Below are 15,973 nucleotides of genomic sequence, written 5' to 3'. Positions count from 1 at the left end.
GCAACTTAGGAGAAAGTCTGTAATCCACCGAATGAGGTGAACTACTCATCAGCCAAAAGGAAGAAGGACTCCCCCTCCCAACATACAAAACAAGCCGTCCCCTCCCCCTCTCAGAGGTATACATCATTTCCCCCCTACCACCCATCTCAACCCCCGCCCACGTCCCCGTTTTTTCCCGCCCACGTGAGCATGGATCTTAAGAGTAAGGAGCGAGGCGATTCTGTTCGCAGTGATCGCGTCCGGAGCCTTCGACAAACAACGTTTCGGATCCCGTTCCAGTCTCTCTGTACTGCAGGTTTCTTCTGCCGTTGCTGCTGCTGCTGCAGATGGTCTCTTGCGCGCGCACCTCTTTCCTAATCCCCCTCCTCTTCTTCTTCTTCTTCCTATTTTCCCTCTGAGAACTCCAGAGCGCTCGAATCGCGCCGCTGTCGTCGCTGTAACTGTGAAAGAATCTGCGTCTCAGCCCGATTCTAGTTGTAGACCGAGTGATTTGTGCTTTGAGGAAAGTTGCTTTGTAAGTTTTACGTAGATATATTGAACCCGTGCACTGATAAGGAAAACAAAGATTTTTTGGGGGAAATTCTGATGTGACAGATCTCGTATCAATATTCGTTTGTCCCGTGTGACAGCTTTCGAAGATCTATAGACTAGTACTACGAACTGATGGCAGTCTAACTTAAAGACTAGTACTACGAACTTGACGACAGACTAAATTTAAAGACTAGTACTACGAACCAAGACTAATAGACAACGCGTTCCACCTTACTTATCGGGAACAAACTACTTTTCCGAACAGGTTATATAGTAAGTGTCGTCGTATCCTTGGAGCTCGTGCCCTGAGCTACGAGTTGCTCCAAATTCTCGGCGCGTGTCCACGAACCACCGCACGGAATCTTCACAGTTTCAAGCCGTTTTGTCTCGATCGGCTGCCGACGGACGGCACAGGCCCCCCCACAGTTTCTCCTCCTGCCCGGCAGAAGAAGGTAGTACAGTTATAACCTCGGGTTACTCCCTTGCACGACGCCACGGTATACCAAGTCCCGCCCCACGACCGTACCCAGAGAATAACTTTGTGTTCGACGTAGGTATTTTGGAGCTGTGTCGACATCTGCAGAACCAACGTCGGGATTTTGTGCGGTTAACGGTAAGTGTGATGTTTGATTTTGTCTGAATTAGTAGCGACCAAGTTTGGCTGGGTTATATTAATAGTCTGAACGTTTATTATCATTATTATGCCTGGTATCTCTGTTGTCTCGTAGTCTTAGCTAATTTTCCCCTTATTATTATTATTATTATTATTATTATTATTATTTATTATTATTATTATTATTATTTCTGGTATATCTTTTGTCTCGTAGTCTTGGCTAATTTTTCCCTTTATTATTTTATTATTATTATTATTATTATTATTATTATTATTATTATTATTATTATTGTTAATCCCTTTAATAACCTATTATTTCATTAAAAAAAGAAAAAAAGATTATGTTAAGGACACATTTCACAAGAACAGTCCCTCAGACCATTATAATAATTCATGCGGTCCAGATGAATGAAAAGTCCATATTTGCTTCAAATAAAAATAAAGTTCGCAGTTATAGAGCTGTTTTCGTCATGCAAATGACAGTTTATTGTATGTGTGTTTATTTATATGTTGTAGTTTCCTTTTTCTCGGTAAGGTGTGTGTGTGTATATATATATATATATATATATATATATATATATATATATATATATATATTATATATATATATATATAGTGTGTGTGTGTGTGTGTGAGTATGTGTGTGTGTAGGAGTGTATTAAGAAAGCAGAACCTTAAAGCCGTTTATCCATTATGTTAATTCAAAAAGCAATTCTAAGATCTAGTGTTATTATATTTTCTGTATAAAAAAACTCTCAAACAGACCAATCAATTTGTATGTTGTAGAATATTTGTCGTGTTATCCAAAATTCTCTTCATATAAGAAAAGACCAGACAAATATAATAGAAAACGAGAGTGACAGATGGTAAATTGAGATAGAATGAGAACAGAAGACAAACAGAAGTAGGAAGAAGAAGAAACGATTAAAAAATGCGCCGAAGTTTCTTCCGAGCAATCGAGTTTTCTGTACATCGTATGATAAGGCCTCCGACAATAGACCTATCTTTCCGTGGTCTCGGTATAATGCTGTACGAGCCACGCCCCTTAAACTTTAACCAAGGCTCGGTGGTGGCCCGTCCTATATCGTTGACAGACGCATGATTATGGCTAACTTGAGCCTTAAATAAAATAAAAACTACTGAGGCTAGAGGGCTGCAATTTGGTATGTTTGATGATTGGAGGGTGGATGATCAACATAGCAATTTGCAGCGCTCTAGCCTCAGTAGTTTTTGAGATGTGAGGGCGGACAGAAAAAGTGCGGAGGACGAAAAAGAAAACTAAAACTCAAGAGTTGTTCCCGTTATGGATAAAGTGATTTAATCGACAGGATACGGGATTTGTAATCTTGATTTAATCTAGCTAAATATAACGGCCTTAAGCTAAATAGCCATTTTTGAACTCTAACGTTGATATTAAAATGTTCACAGATGTGCTGAAGAAAGACATTTGCCGTTAGAAACTAGAATGGTAAAATCCTATGAATTAGATATATCTATTGGTAAATAACTGAAGTATATATATATATATATATATATATATATATATATATATATATATATATATATATATATATATATATATATATATCATGAAAATGGAACCGACTATACATGAGAGTTTTTTGAGATTATGTCTACGATGAGTTTTGGGATAAGTAAGGTTTCGAAGAAATATAAGTAAACATTATAAAAAAGTGTTAAAGAAACATGCAAGAGAGAGACACTTACAAACAAAAGAGAGAGGGAGAGAGGAGTAACCAACCCATTAGCAGCCGAAAGTCTTCATTGACGTGAGAAAATGTGAAGTTACCGACCAATGTCTCTCAAGCGTTCACGCCTGGAAGCTCTCACTGTGACGGCTCTACCTTCAATATTTCCGCCGAAATCTAAATACTTACGTTTAATTCTCCGGTGTGGTTCCAATGGTGGACTTTGTTTAATTTTACGGTCATTCTAGCTAATCAGAATCGTATCTAGACAGTCTCCATATTGCCAGGTCCTCCTGGCTTCTATTTTGGAAGGTCAAAGAACATAAGATATCTTCGAAGTTGGACAAAGAAACCCACAAGATTCCTGAGTATAACTTGTTTACTTGTAAGTATTTACATAGTATTTAGATTACTTGAGTATAGCGTGTTTACTTGTAAGTATCTACATAGTATTTTACTTAAAACTCAATTGTACTTACATAGTATTTTACTTAAAACTCAATTACAAGTAAACAAGTTATACTTAGTAATATTGTTCGGGATTTCTTTTTCCATCTTCAGAAGAGAACTGAAAGAAATCTTTGTTTGATTCATACCTTGGAAGTTCATTGAGGACCTCCGCTAAAATTGACCTAGATATTCTGCTAGGTCGCTATAAAGTATTCATCAAAGTCACTTAACACCCCAAGAAAGATTTCAACAATTTGCTAAGTAATTATAAGCCCCAGAGGAGGCTTAAGAAATACATTTCATTGGGCCGTTCAGGAAACCTTGAAAAATAATTTGAATATTAAAAAAATGAAAAATAATCTATTAGAACTACTTAGTGGAACAATGACGGATCTGATTATAATTAATACCAACTAGAACATCTATGAAGAAGCCATGCTGGATGTAACTTCCGTTCTCTTCGCTGGAAATGAGAATTCTGGAAAAACTGGAGCCCTCCTGGATTGCCTCTGGAAGCCTGAGGAGCCATGATAACGAGACCGAATCCTGTTTAGTCCTCGTCAGTTACGAAACCGACCAGGTGCCAAGGTCTGGTGAAACCGAAGTAGATTTCTTGCGTGTTAGGTGGTATCTTAATGTCCAATTTAATCTCTAAAGAGTCATTCATGTTGGTTAACACGCCAGCTTTCGCTATTAGATTATATATATATATATATATATATATATAATATATATAATATACATATATATATATATATATATATATATATATAATATATATTATACATTATATATATATATATTTTTATAATATAAATAAATAATATATATATATATATTTATATATGTATATGTATATATATATATATATATATAATATATATATATATATATATATATATTATATATATATATATATATATATATTTATATATATATGATAAATTAAACAAATGCATTCAAAACTAAAAGACAATTAGAGAAGTGAAAACAAGAGAAATTGCTGAGTTAAACTACCGACCAACGTAATTATTACTTCTCCCACAGGTGTTAATAGTATGCAAGCAATAAATACCGCTACAGCTCAATTTCTCTTTGTCCATTATCTTCTTCTTAAATCTTTCCTACGAGTCTGGGAAATCATTAGTTATTTTAAATGACAGTTCTTCCTAACGAAATTCCTCCTAATTACCAGCAATACCGGAAAAAGTGAAGCTTAAACTTTCTTTTTCAAGCTTTCTAGGCGCATTTTTTTCCCCCTTCCAAATGCAAAAATTTCTTCGAAAGCATGCGCCATCTTGGGTAGCCCTGCGGGCGACGGACGCGGCATATACAGATCCGTTCGACAATTGTCGACTTTTTTTTTTTTAATGTTTCTCTTTTCCTCGGCGGATCTTTTTGCACCTCCAAGGGAGATGTGACCTCAGGGAAGGTTTGCCTTCGGGAATGAGGAGGTAATGGGCGGAACACCTGCTTTTTCTCTTAGCGGTGAAGGTCTTTATTTGCTGAGAGAATTTCAGTCACTGAGCAGATGTCTGTCTCTCACTGGGATATAAAAAGGGGATATCTGAGTCTCTCTCTCTCTCTCTCTCTCTCTCTCTCTCTCTCTCTCCAGAGGGCCAGGTTCGAATCCTGAGCTGGGTAGAGTCACTTATTAGTTGTAATTCTCCTTTTGTTAAGTTATTCACGAGGCATAGTAAATTCGATACCAAACGATATTTGTGGCTTAGGATTTTGTGAATGTGAAAATAAGTCATGGATGTGTATGTGACAGATAGCCATACACATACACACATACAATATATATTATATATATGTATATATATATATATATATATATATATATATATATATATATATAAGCGTATTTATTTAACATGAATGCTCAGCATTCAAGCTCTATAATAAAGTAAACACACGAATCAAATAATAAAAGTGCTACTGTTTATATAAGTAAATAGCCCTTCGTAAGTAAAAAAAAATCACAAAACCTTCCGCAACCATTCTTCTTTTATTTTGATTTTTTTTTTGTCTGGTATATCACGTACAAATGACACTTGATACTCCTCAAGCGCTTGAAGGCACGAACGAGTGGCACATGCTTGGAACACTTACTTTCATATCTTGTCATTATAGTGTGCGCCATTTCTTTCGACAAAATGAGTCATATTCAATATAGAAAAAATGATCAGTCTTTTTAATAGAAATTGACGAAAAATCTCACCTGACACTTTTTTCCCTCTAAGTTTGAAAAGTTTTTTTTTATAAAGATTTTCGCGAGACGTGATTGTGGTTTATCTCTTTATCTTTTCTAATTTTTTCGTCGATTTCATTTTCCTACTGACCCAAATTCTGCAAGAGTATGAGGGCGCTTTTTAATGTCAAAATATATATTAAAGGCACATTCCTCATAACCTCACGGCTGAGTAATTTAAGCGTTTTACTCTAGAGTTGGTCATCTCCTGCAGGTTATTTTGAAGACCAAGGCTTACATGACTAATTCGTTGTATATTTTCGTAATGCCAATACTTTTCTCAGTCTTTGAAGCGAATGGATACCCAAAGCTAGCATAATCAAGGCATTGTACCCTCGAGATGACAAAAACATCTTTCAATTGTTGCATAAGACATAAACCCGACACGAATGATCTTAGAGATTTACTCTCGAGATGATCATCTTTAGATTACTTATGCAGGTCTCAGTTGGTGGGATCGAGTCCAGAGCTCCACTCTTAGTCTATTAACTACTTGGACGCCTTACTGTCACTTGAGGGCCACCTTTTAACAATGAATGTTGCTACCATAAGGCCATCCTAATTCATACTAGCCTGTGTGCAAAAAAGTACGTTGGCAAAAGGCCCTCCTAAAAAAACTATTGGTCTCAAAAATGAAGGCTCTTACCACTTCTAAGTCCTGGATCTCCATTTCGACTTCTGTGTTCCCAGTTCTATGGCCTGGTTACGTTTTATTAGAGGTTTTGATATCAAGCATAAATGGAAAAACCAGTGAGGCCTCTCTTATAGGAAGATTTCGCTCTCTCTCTCTCTCTCTCTCTCTCTCTCTCTCTCTCTCTCTCTCTCTCTCTGTGTGTGTGTATATAAAGCTGAATTTGTATAATATGTGATAGTCTGCGCTAGTGCATATGTATTGGCACAATCATGTACGCATATACATTCAGTCTGTCAAAGAAATCATTTTGTAATTCAATTTGGGAGGATTTCATTTCCTACCTCACTTTTATGATAAGATTGGTCCGTGTTTTCCAAAATATGAGATAAATAAATACTGTTATAAATAACTATAGACATAATCCACAAATACATCTTGCCTCAGGATTCCAACCCCAGAGGAAAGTACTTCCAAATGACAATTTACTGGAGCGTACGTCCACACTACAGTAAAACAAAGTCTTAAACATTCGTCGATAACTTGTCGTATACACTTCACAAACAGGATGACTGACCTATTAGCAGTCCTAACCAGTGCCTCTTGCGATTATCCAGCATTGGCCAGAGGTTTGTTCCCAGAGAACGGTCGTTCATTTGTTTATCAACTTGTTTGTGAAGTGGATAGTTTACTGTAGCATTGGCCAGGGGTTTGTTTTCTGAGAACTTGTTTGTGAAGTGCAATAAATTGCCTACTTGTTTTTACTACATGTTTGGCAACATATTTTACTCTAGAGCTGGCTAAACAGTAGTTTATTTGTCTACAACCTGTTTGTGATATGGAATAAGTTGTGTTGAAGACGTGTTTTAAGATGTTTTATCTACGTAGCACTGGCCAAAGATTTGGTTTCCACTTGTGGCTGTTAATGTTTTAAAACTGTACGTGACAAGAATGCAATAAGTTGTCGACGGGCGTCGACATTATATCTTACTGTATAGCGCGGACCAACCCTTAGTGACCAACATAAGAGAAATTCCCAAAGAATTCCAGCTTTCCCTTCGACCCAATAAGGAGTCTTTTTCATATGATAATTTCTAAGGGACTCTGTCCGCCGACGCTTCGATGAGAAATGACTCGAGTGAAAACTACGGTGAAAGTTGACGCCTACCTGATCATTTGGGGAAAGTTTTATAAGAAGAGGAGTTGCTTGTCACTTTGTCCCGAGGGGGACTAGGGAACGCAAGAAAGTTTTGTAAGCTTTAATAATTGTCCATTGTGACATGAATTTTGGGAGAATTACAGATATGTCTCTTGTATTGTTTGTTTGTTTGTATGGTGTTTTTACGTTGCATGGAACCAGCGGTTATTCAGCAACGGGACCAACGGCTTGACGTGACTTCCGAACCACGTCGAGAGTGAACTTCTATCACCAGAAATACACATTTCTCACTCCTCAATGGAATGGCCGAGAATCGAACCCGAAGAGCTATAGTACTAAAGCAGTGATTCATCTACACTGTTAAGTAGTGTTTAGTACTATAGTAGATTCACATCAACTGTACATCTGATGTCAAGGCCAGTCCCTTACGACGCTCCTGATTGGCTGTTGATAAGCCAATCACAATGTTGGAAACTCTCAATCTCTGGAGCGAGTTTACATCACAGGATGCATGTGCCACCTCTCCTGAGGGACACGTCTTTCAAAAGTATCCCTCAGGAGAGGTGGAACCATACATACATCCTGCCTATGTGAACACTCTCGAGAGACTGTGAGTTTCCAGCCCTGTGATTGGCTCATCAACACCCAATCAGGAGCGTCGTAAGGGACTGGCCTAAGACATCAAATGCACGGTTGATGTGAATCTACTATGGTAGGTACTAAACATGACTGAACAGTGTAGATGAATTACTGTTTCGCTGTGTTTAGTACTATAGCCCCTCGGTGATCAAATGTTCGTAAGTGAATAGGTGACTTCACGAATCATGAACTGAAAACCAGAGCAGATCGAATGAGCCTTACATAATAAATCCCACCTCAAATTCCTCAGAGTTAATCTCGCTTGTTCCCACGCGCGGACGGACGGATGCGGTCATCCGCCAGTTATCCGGAACGTCCGCACATTCCGCAAGGTTTTGCGGATTCCTCTAAAACGGTATGCGAAGCCGTTTGAGGGTTTTAGTAGGTTGGTGGTCTTGGCAGTCGTAAAAACATGTGTAGAAATAAGTAAAAAAGTGAAAATGTTGTCTATATGAGCCACGGCCCATGAAGCTTTCAGCCACGGTCCGGTGGTGGCCTGTCCTATGGCGTTGCTAGGATGCACGATCAGGGCTAACTTTAACCTTAGGTAAATTAAAAACTGTGTAGAAATAAGAAAACTGGTTAAAATATTGTCTATATGAGCCACGGCCCATGAAGCTTTCAGCCACGGTCTGGTGGTGGCCTGTCCTATGGCGTCGCTAGGATGCACGATCAGGGCTAACTTTAACCTTAAATAGATTACAAACTACTGAGGTCAGAGAGCTGAAATTTGGTGTGTTCGATGACTGGATGGTGGATGATCAACAGACCAATTTGCAGCCCTCTAGCCTCAGCAGTTTTGAAGATCTGAGGCCGGACAGAAAAATGCGGACGGACAGGCAAAGCCGTTGTAGTGCCTTTCTTTTAAAAGAAAACTAAAAGACAGTTTTAAAATCTACTTAAAATACTTTGATTTGAGCAGTAAGTGTCCATTAAGTATAGAAATAAGTAAGGAAAAATAAACACGGTACCTTTTTACATTATATTTTGGAATGGACAAAAATAGAGGCTGCTGACGTCCTTGTTATCACAAAGTGGGACATGACGATAGAAAGCCTTGAGTTTTACGATTATAATGACGAATTAAGGTGGATGACTGGCATAGCTGTCGTGAACATTTAATAAAAATAAATAAATAAAACTCGAAATTCTGATTTGAGTAAATGGGGACTACGAGAGGTAGGGAGGTCAGTACAGAAGTTACCTTAAGCGAAGTAATAAGAAATGAATTTGGTCGTAGATTCGACAAATGTCACCTATTGTTTAGGAAGGTGTTGGTCTTGGATGCAGTGAAAAATTATGCCTAAATAAACGAATAAATAACCAGAAAATAGTATTTTAAAATGAAGGGGAAAGCAGGAATACAATATTAAAAAAAAAACGTCTTCATAAGAAATATATAAAAAACTCATTTTTTTAATACAAACAAGAGAAAATATACTTTTTCTCATAGAAAAAAATTCGAAGAAAAAAACAAGTAAAAAATTAGTTTTCTGTACAGCGTATATATAATGCTGTATGGAACTCTCAGCTAGAGGCCAATGAAACTTTCAGCCACGGACCTTGAATAAATTAATAACTAGCGAGGCTAGAGGACTGCAATTTGGTGTGTTTGGTGATTGGAGGGTGGATGATCAACATAACAATTTGCAGCCCTCTAGCTTCAGTAGTTTTTAAGATCTGAGGACGGACACAATACATAGCCATCTCAAGAGCTTTCTTTTACAGACAACTGAAAACTCAACTCCCAACGAATAGAAAACTCTTTCCGTTTTTTAGTTACAATAAGATATCTCCGTTTTCTTTCTTAATGTGAGTGGTACCATCCACGATATACCATCTGCTACGGAACTCCATTTCCTGTTTATCGTTTTCCTAGGAAAAGAAATGGACATAATTCTACGATTTCCTCATTGTTTCCCCCCAAAAATTACAAGGTAAGAGAGAGAGAGAGAGAGAGAGAGAGAGAGAGAGAGAGAGATCCGAAAGCGGGTGCCATATGTCGCCATCGATATCCATAAAGTAGCCAGCACATTTAGATCGTAGCATTTTGATTTGAGGTTCTACACGACATGGGTCTAGTGGACGATTGGCGTTAACTAATGAAAAGTTTCCGTGTAACCATTATTATAATTTTAGTTATTATTATTCTTTAGAAGATAAATCCCTCTTCCTACGGAACAAGCCACAGTGGCCATTGCCTTGAAATTCAAGCTTCCAAAGAGCACGGTGTTCACTTGAAATACAGAAAGAAGAGATCAGTTGTAAGAAGACTGAAAAGATGGTTGCATTGAAAGAACACTGACAGAGGTAATACAGTCGAATTCAGTGCTACCTAAGTGCAACAACTGGATGTTTAAACTTACTGGATTGTGTGTGTGTGTGAGAGAGATAGAGATAGAGAGAGAGAGACAGACAGACAGACCAAAGACTTGGCTTCTGGTGAACTCTACAGACACTAAAATAACACCATCAGAATTCATATTTAAATGAGTCTGGAGCTATCTGCGTTTACGTAATTACGTAAAATGGACTGCTGAATTGACATAGACAAAAAGAAAGACTTGGCAACTCTGGTGATATCTACGTGCACTGCATATGATTAAAGAGACAATACGGCTGGAATGACAGGGCGTAAAATAGAGATGAAAAGAGATCTGGAGCGAACGGTGGAGGGACACCATGTATAGAGTCGAACGGCCGATGGTCGCAAAGAGCGCTTAAGAGCCAATAATAGGCCGAGGGAGGGAAATTCAAACAACGTTTGTATTCCTTTACAAGTAACAAAACATTTTGGACTCTGAGATATCCCCATCAAGATAACAAACGCTGTGCGTTCCGAGATGTTCCTTTGAATATAACAGACGTTTCCTACTCTGAGATATTCCTTTGAAGATGGCAAATACTTTAAGCATTTCGAGATATTCCTTGGAAAATGACAAACGTTTTGCATCAAATGGCACCTCACTGTAAAGAGCAAATGCTTAGTTTGAATATATATATGTATATATATATATATATATATATATATATATATATATATATATATATATATATATATATATATATTATATCTTTGCGTCAACTTAACTTAAAGGAGTTGTCTTACAGCCAAGCAAAACTCTAAAAGACGTACTACTACATTCGCACTGTAAGGCATCGGAAATACAGGAACATACTAGTCGCATCCCAAAGTACATCTATAAAGAGAACAATGGCTGCCTTCCTTCATCTCCCACTCCAACCTCCAAACCCCCAAATAGGCTGCAAATAACCCTTCATTCACCTTGAACTTCACCCTAGGACTGCGGTTAGTCAGGGATTCTGGAGGTCGGGCAAGTACGAGACAGGTATTGGTTACCAGGCTCAAAGAGTCGGTATGGTCAGACCGCGAAACCTCCAACGTACCATGATGATTGATGACAGCTGGTGGTACCATGTAGGTGTGCTTTGAAGTGTTTAGAGAGAGGGAGAGAGGGAGATGGGGGGGGGGGGGGGGGGGGGGGGGTGGGGGGTGGTTGGAGAAGGGGGAGGTTGTCGGGCCGACAGGCGTCATATAAGCAATGAGCACTAGACTCAGCTTTTACGTTTCACAATGAGTATGTATATATAAATGTGTGTTGTGTGTGTATTTATGTATGTGTGTATGAAAGTTTTGTACATGAGATTGAGAAATCATAATGCAGAGAGAGAGAGAGAGAGAGAGAGAGAGAGAGAGAGAGAGCAAATCATAAAATAGGTATTAATCTCATTCATCACGAGCGTTTAGCCTAGCAAGCAAAAGTTCAAGGATCCTGAAAGAACGCAAGGGTTCAACGTGTTAAAAAAAAAAAAAAACGGTAAAACGCCAACTATCGGGCGAACACCGAACTACTGCGCCTACTAAGTATAGTCTCCGTTGCCTTGCTGTAGGTCAGCGTGACCTCAGGGGTCACTCCTGGGGGAATTCAACCAATCCTTGCAGCTGTTTGTGGCGCCATTCATCGCCTCTGTTTGTGGTTTGTGGGGATGAAATGAGCTAGGAGGTGGGGAAGGGATTCCTCGTTAACCGGGTCACGAGGGCGGTGAGGGAGGGGAGTGTTGCTTTATTTGACGTTGTGCTTTTGTTTTGTGCTTCTAAGTTAAGATATCTTCTGCATTGTTGTAAATGAGGTTATGTTGTTTCTGAATTTGTTGCTTTATTGTTGTTCTTCTCCGGTTTTTCTTCGGTGAGAGAGCCTCATTGTTACTGAACCTTTAAAGTTCATTAGACTAAAATGCTCGTGATGAATGATAGTACTAATACACATTTTGTAATTTCACTCCCTCCCTCTCTCTCTCTTGCAACCTCTTATACATATAATGTGTGTAGATATATATATATATATATATATATATATATATATATATATATATACTCTCGTATACTAACGTATAGTAATGCAGCATACAATTATATATGGAAGAATAAGTCTGAGCCCTCAAGCGGTTCGAACTCTCAATTCAAGATGGTTGGAGCGACACGCATGCAGCATGATAGACCGACCATCTATCATTGCGTGAAAAGAATGACTTGCAGGGTCCCCTGTACTACTGGGGCGCGAAAGAGCTTCCTATGAGGAAAGTGCTCTTGGGTTCGACAGCACAGTTGTAGTGCTATATTCCTTTTTTCTCCATTTGTCCATCTGCCTTTGGTGTTTTCGTATGGTAACACTGCGTCCCGGGCTTTAAATAGTTAAACTAAGTCTAAGTTTTAGGTGGATAAAAGGATATCTGGGTGTACATTTGCAACTGAAAAGTGTTTTATAATTTACTGTATGCGAATTACACCGTTAATATTCGAAATAGGATATAATTATAATTGTTGAATGTAAGCAATGCAACTATGTAAAGCCCGGGATGCAGTGTTACCATACGCAAAGACCACAGGCGGATGGACAGATGGAAAAAAAAGAGTATAGGTATTGACGTTGAACTGACTTCCGATGGTGTGGGCTTTGATGCACAGAGGATTGTTCGTTGGGGAAACCCTAATAAAAGTATCCAAACTTCAAAGGGAATTGTTTGTGCAGATTATCTTGGAAAACATCCAGACCTTCAAACTTCCTTCCGCATTCCACAAAAAAATATATTTATCTTATATTTCTCTTTGAATTGAAAAATTATAATTAGTCCCTCGGAACTGAAGAATTAAAGGCATGATGGCAACTTCACTACAAAGGTTAAAACAGACCAGTAACTGTCCGTCCCTGTTTGGACGAACTGGCGTATCGCGTGTTAATTTTTTCAAGTTTTTATGTTTTCCAACCAGTGTTTTTTATTTTAATAACATACCAAAACTTCATCTGTCTGTGTTGTCACATTTTCAAATCAAATTTCCTCACGAGATGAGATAATTAGAAGCATTGCATAATATGAAAATCTCGTACGCCAATTTTCCAAGAATGAGGTATAACTTATAAGGCTCGATGCTCAATAGGTAGGTTAAGTATAAACCCCGCTAAAGAGAGAAGACAAAAGAAACGATGATTAACTACAAACAACGACAATATTACCGAACGTAATTATAACAAGCTAATTACGGATGACGAACTGCCCTTCCTCCTACCATAAAAAAAAGGCGGGAGATCTGTCCGCCATATGTCTTAGAATCGCGGAAGGTAAAGAGAACAAAACGAGAACACTAAAAGCATTATCGTCTAAATTACTCTGCCAGTAATCAGACCTCTGAACATGTGGATCATTTAACCATATGCCTACAGTCTTGATAAAAAACAATGAAGAATGGAATACGTCTTACGGATTAGACCCATGCTTAGTTCACATCCCAGTGAGTTGGTTGTTTGCCAGTAGTCTCATGCGCGCGAATTGAAAAACTGCAATTATACTTTTGAGACTGTGGATTGGCCTAGCCGTGTACCTTCAAGAGTTCGAGAGAAGGGAAAGTGAATAATCGTAAGAGGAGCACGCAAAAAGCTGCAATTACTCTTTTGAAACTGCGGATTAACCTAACCGTGTACCAAGAGTCTGAGAGCAGAAATTAATCCGGGCCTAGCCGTGTACCGAAAGTCTAAGAGAAGAATGGGATAAATAACACAAGCTATCCTCAAAGTCCAAACGAAAAGAAGAACAATAACAGCAACATTAACAAGAAAAAAGAAGCAGAAGAAGGTCTGTTTCTGGTGCTAGATTAAGTAGGCCTAATGCTAGGAATAAAGAAAAAAACATATATTGTCCCCAAAGTCATTTAACGGCGCAAATCGAATAGGGGCCAGGTTCGATTGTGATTTTTGTCTATCCTGATCGAAATAATAGTACGATGCGCGGCTTAAAATGACCAAAATGGGAAAAACAATTCTTTAAAGGAAAATGGGATAACATTTGCCGAGTAAACAAAGCGTAATAGCATTTATTCATCCTTAATTTTGTGCTAGTCAGATGTAGTATGTTATTCAAAAAAAAAGAGAGAGAGAGAAAAAAGAATAAAGTCTCGACATCCGCCCAGCTGCTAAACCCTTGACTCCGTAACCTGGATCAAGATGTGTGATTTCTTGTTGCCGCTGCTGCTGTTCTGTACAGTTCGAATCTTTTTCGTACCCCACGACGCGGATCGAACCGTGGAAAATCGGTCTCCCTTATCCGTGAAGTATTTATTTTTTAAATGTTTATTATTATTATTATTATTATTATTATTATTATTATTATTATTATTATTATTATTATTATTATTGTTATAGCTTTACGCTGTCAGGCGCATCTGTGTGGTACATATTGTGAATTCTGAAAGTATGATTTGTTTGTGATAGGGAACCTTTGGTTTTTGCGGTAAAGTATAAGATATACGATTGTAAATCTTTATACATGCTGTAGCTTTTTGTTTATCCGGACAATTTCGAAGAGGAGGATTGCTTGATGTCAACATCAAAATAGGACAATGAAAGTTACAAAGTGGCATCTATACCACTGGAAAACCATATATATATATAATATATTATATATATATCATATATAGATATATATATATATATATAATATATATGTATATAAATATTTATAGGTAATAATAAATTATAGGAGCTTCAGGTGTCCATGATACAATGAGTAAAAGGGATCAAGTTTATTACCCTTTTACTCATTGTATCATGGACACCTTCTGAAGCTCCTATATATATTTATTTCACTGGGCCATTGTATATATATATATATATATATATATACGATATATATAATATATATTATATATGTATAATGAAATATATAATGTATATAATATTTATTATATATATATATATACATACATACATACATACATACATATATATATATATATATATATATATATATATATATATATATAATATATTTATAGTTTTATATATACATACTATCTAGTGTGTGTGTGTGCGTGCGTGCGTATATTTAGACACAAGTCAACGGTACTAAAACGTGGAACAGTGATCAAAGCAAATCAAACAAAATATAAAACCTTGGAGCTTAAAATACAGAATATTTCTGCAAGAGTAGCGAGTCGAATATCGTCGTCATTGATATTAGTAAAATCACGGTTCCCAGTGACGTCACAATTCCTACTACGTCATAGTTAGTTCCTACTGATAGATCAGTTCTTGATATCACTGATTCCTGGTGATATGATGATAATCTTATCATTTCAATTGATGTCACAATAGACTGTTAGGATTCCTAATGTATATAGAATCATACATACTACATACATCATCATACATACATACTACATACATACATACCTACACACATACATATACATACATACACACACACACACACACATATATATATAATATATATATTATATATATATATATATTATGTGTGTGTGTGTTTGCATATGTATATATATATATATATATATATATATCTATATATTATATTACATACATATACACCTACATACATACATACATACATACTTATACTATATCATATATATATATATATATATAGTATATTATATATATAAGAACAGCAC

The 15,973-nt window shown here is 37.2% G+C and overlaps 1 protein-coding gene across 1 annotated transcript in view; it reads left to right on the top strand.

Moving 5' to 3' along the window:
- Positions 1-234: 234 nt before the first annotated feature.
- LOC135209175 (mucin-17-like) overlaps positions 235-15,973 on the top strand; it is a 48,818-nt gene continuing 33,079 nt past the window's right edge. The window contains exon 1 of the mRNA XM_064241853.1: positions 235-1,144. The gene's annotated coding sequence lies outside the window, so the exon portion shown is untranslated. The remainder of the gene's footprint in view (positions 1,145-15,973) is intronic.

Source organism: Macrobrachium nipponense, chromosome 37 (genome assembly GCF_015104395.2).
Source record: "Macrobrachium nipponense isolate FS-2020 chromosome 37, ASM1510439v2, whole genome shotgun sequence".
Lineage (NCBI taxonomy): Eukaryota > Metazoa > Arthropoda > Malacostraca > Decapoda > Palaemonidae > Macrobrachium > Macrobrachium nipponense.
The sequence above is the reverse complement of the archived record's forward strand: the minus strand, read 5'-3'. Positions and strand labels throughout refer to the sequence as shown.